The sequence below is a fragment of the Mus caroli genome, chromosome 8 (assembly GCF_900094665.2).
Source record: "Mus caroli chromosome 8, CAROLI_EIJ_v1.1, whole genome shotgun sequence".
Lineage (NCBI taxonomy): Eukaryota > Metazoa > Chordata > Mammalia > Rodentia > Muridae > Mus > Mus caroli.
In genome coordinates, this window is record NC_034577.1 from 37,261,883 (window position 1) to 37,265,679 (window position 3,797).

Below are 3,797 nucleotides of genomic sequence, written 5' to 3' on the forward strand. Positions count from 1 at the left end.
CTCACTCTGTAGACCAGGCTGGCTTCGAACTCAGAAATCCACCTGCCTCTGCCTCCCAAGTGCTGGGATTAAAGGCGTGTGCCACCACCACCAGGCAAGGATGAACATTTTAACTGGCAGACTGAACAAAGCAGACTTTTTTCCTTTATGTTAATGAGCCTCATTCAGCCAATTGAAGGTGTGAGTATAATTAAAGGGTGGCCATCCTACAAGTAAAGGACTGACTGCATTTAATACATGTCAGCTTTTCCTTATTCTCAATCTGCAGCTTTCATTTTAGAACTACTATGAGCTTGTTTCTCAACCCTTAGTACGCAACTATAGTGGTAAGGTTATCACTATAGCCTTGGCTCTCCTGGACTTCCCAACTCACCCTGCTACATCTTTTTTGAAATTTTTATTTGATATTTTCTTTATTTAAATTTCAAGTGTTATCCTCTTTTCTTGTGTCCCCTCTGAAAATCCCCTATCCCATCCTCCTGCTCACCAACTCACCTATTCCTGCTTCCCTGTCCTGGCATTCCCCTACATGGGAACATCAGACCTTCACAGGACCATGGGCCTCTTCTCCCATTGATATCAGACAAAGCCATCCTCTGCCAAATATGCAGCTGGAGCCATGGGTCCCTCTATGTGTATTCCTTGGTTGGTGGTTTAGTCCCTGGGAACTCTGGGGAGTCTGGTTGGTTGATACTGTTGTTTTTCTTATGGGGTTGCAAACCCCTTCAGCTCCTTCATTCCTTTCTCTAACTCCTCCACTGAGGATCCCATGATCAGTTTAATGGTTGGCTGTGAGTATCAACCTCTGTATATGTCAGGCACTGGCAGAGCCTCTCAGGAGACAGCGATATCAGGCTCCTGTCATCATGCACTTCTTGGCATCCACAATAGCATCTTCCTTTGGTAACTGTATATGGGATGGATCTGCAGGTGGGGCTGTCTCTGGATGGCCTTTCCTGCAATCTCTGCTCCACATTTTGTCTCTGTATTGCCTCACATGGGTCCTTCTAAGAAGGACCAAAGTATCCACAGTTTGGCCTTCCTTCTTCTTGGGCTTCATGTGGTCTGTGAATTGTATCTTGGGTATTCCAAGCTTTTGGGCAAGCTGTATTACAGATCAATAATTATAAAAACTGCATGATATTGGTACAGAGACAGGCAGGTAGATCAATGGAACAGAACTGAAGACCCAGAAATGAACCCCTGTACCTATGATCACTTGATCTTTGACAAAGGAGCTAAAACCATCCAGTGGAAAAAATAAAGCATTTTCAACAAATGGTGCTGGTTCAACTGGTGGTCATCATATAGAAGAATTGAAATTGAACCATTCTTATCTCCTTGTACAAAGTTTTAGTCCACATGGATCAAGAATCTCTGCATAAAACCAGATACACTGAAACTAATAGAAAAGAAAGTGGGGAAGAGCCTTGAGCACATGGGCACAGGAGATAATTTCCTGAGCAGAGCACCAATGGCTTATGCTCTAAGATCAAGAAAATGACAAATGGAACCTCATAAAATTGCAAAGCTTCTGTAAGTCAAAGAATACTGTCAATAGGACAAAATGGAAACCAACAAGTTGGGAAAAGATCTTTACCAATCCTACATCTGACAGAGGGCTAATATCCAATATATACAAAGAACTCAAGAAGTTAGACTCCAGAGAAACAAATAACACTATACAAAATGGGATACAGAAGCCAGACAGTGGTGGTCCACGCCTTTAATTCCAGCACATGGGTGGCAGAGGCAGGTGGATTTATGAGTTTGAGGCTAGCCTGGTCTACAAAGTGAATTCCAGGAGAGCCAGGACTGCACAGAGAAACCTTGTCTTGAAAAACAAAAACAAAAACAAAAACAAAAACAAACAAACAAACAAAAACAAAGCAAAAGACAAACAAACAAAAAAGGGGTATACAGCTAAACAACGACTTCTCAACTGAGAAATACCGAATGGCTGAGAAGCACCTAAAGAAATGTTCAACATCCTTAGTCATCAGGGAAATGCAAATCAAAACAACCCTGAAACTCCCCTTCACACCAATCAGAATGGATAAAATAAAAAACTCAGGTGACAGCAGATGCTGTCAAAGATGTGGAGAAAGAGGAACACTCCTCCATTGCTGGTGGGATTGCAAGCTGGTACAANCACTNTGNAAATCAGTCTGGCGGTTCCTCAGAAAATTGGACATAGTACTACCCTAAGATCCAGCAATACCTCTCCTGGGCATATATCCAGAAGATGTCCCAACCGGTAAGAAGGACACATGCTCCACTATGTTCATAGCAGCCTTATTTATAATAGCCAGAAGCTGGAAAAAACCAAACAAACAGATGTCCCTCAACAGAGGAATGGATACAGAAAATGTACACAATGGAATACTACTCAGCTATTCAGAACAATGACTTCATGACATTCTTAGGCCAATGGTTGGACCTAGAAAATATCATCATGAGTGGGGTAACCCAATCACAAAAGAACACACATCGTATGCACTCACCCTGCCAATCTTTTTGTTTGTTTGTTTTTTTGTTTTGTTTTGTTTTTTTCGAGACAGGGTTTCTCTGTGTAGCTCTGGATGTCCTGAAACTCACTTTGTAGACCAGGCTGGCCTCGAACTCAGAAATCTGCCTGCCTCTGCCTCCCGAGTGCTGGGATTAAAGGTGTGCATCACCACTCCCGGCTCACCCTGCTAATCTTACACTCTATAATTATACATAACCAATCAATGATGATCTCTGCCTCTCTCCTTCCCTCTCCCTCTCTCTATCCCTCACCTTTCCTCTTCTTATTTCCCTATCTTTTCTTTCAGGCTTGAAGAATCTTGGCAAATATTCCTATCTAACTTCTATGCACATCACTAAATACTAAATCTATTACTATTTCAAAAGTTGATTTTTTTTTTTTGTCAATGTCAATAGTGCAATACCAGGACAAATCCATGTGATCCCTGAGTTGGGTGGTAAACAACAGGTAGGTTGGGTATACAGCATGGAGACAAAGAAAAGTAAGATAGTTCACACCTCAAGTGAGAAAACGTGACAGACATAGAGATTTATTCATCCTAGATAGATAATTGGTGATGGACCAAAGTAACAATTCCTTTAAAATCCAACTTGACAATTGATGAGTTTATTTGGGTTAGTGATAGAAGCATGGTGAGAGTTAACTTGTAGGGTTTGGGGTAAGTCAAAGGCAGCAGCAGTATCCCCGAAAAGCCCACTCTAGCATTGGTGACAACTCACAAAAGCTGAAACCCTGGATCTCTCTGCAAGACTTGCAGGCAGCTGTATAGGTTCGAAAGTCTTCCAGCACCTGGGCTGGTTGGAAAGTCTCCTCTCTCCAACAACTTTTTACTGCCTCTAGAACCTTGTGAATTGTCTAAGTTTCCTTTTCCCTAAACTTGCCAATTTGTTTCCATCTTAGTTTAATGGGCTTGTCTCATCCTCTCCAGGAGTTAATGTTCAATTCAGAGATGATTGTCACAGAATAGTGGAGTATGTGTTTGGAAAGAGATTCCAACATGCTACTCAGAACCGTGCAGAATTTAACAATTAGGAGTTGCTTCTGGAATTTTCCATTGGATATTTTCAGACCGTGGTTGCCTGTGAATATCTGGAAGTAAATTTATCCTTGCTCTCCTGAACCTCTGGTGTGGTAAACTATGAACATCCTAAAGGCAGGCCCTGTTTTGGTACAGACTAATTGCTAGTGTAGTAATACCAATAGAAAATATTCAACAAGTATCTTGAAGTGAGTCCTCCGGTGATTTCTTTTTTTTTTTTTTTTTTTT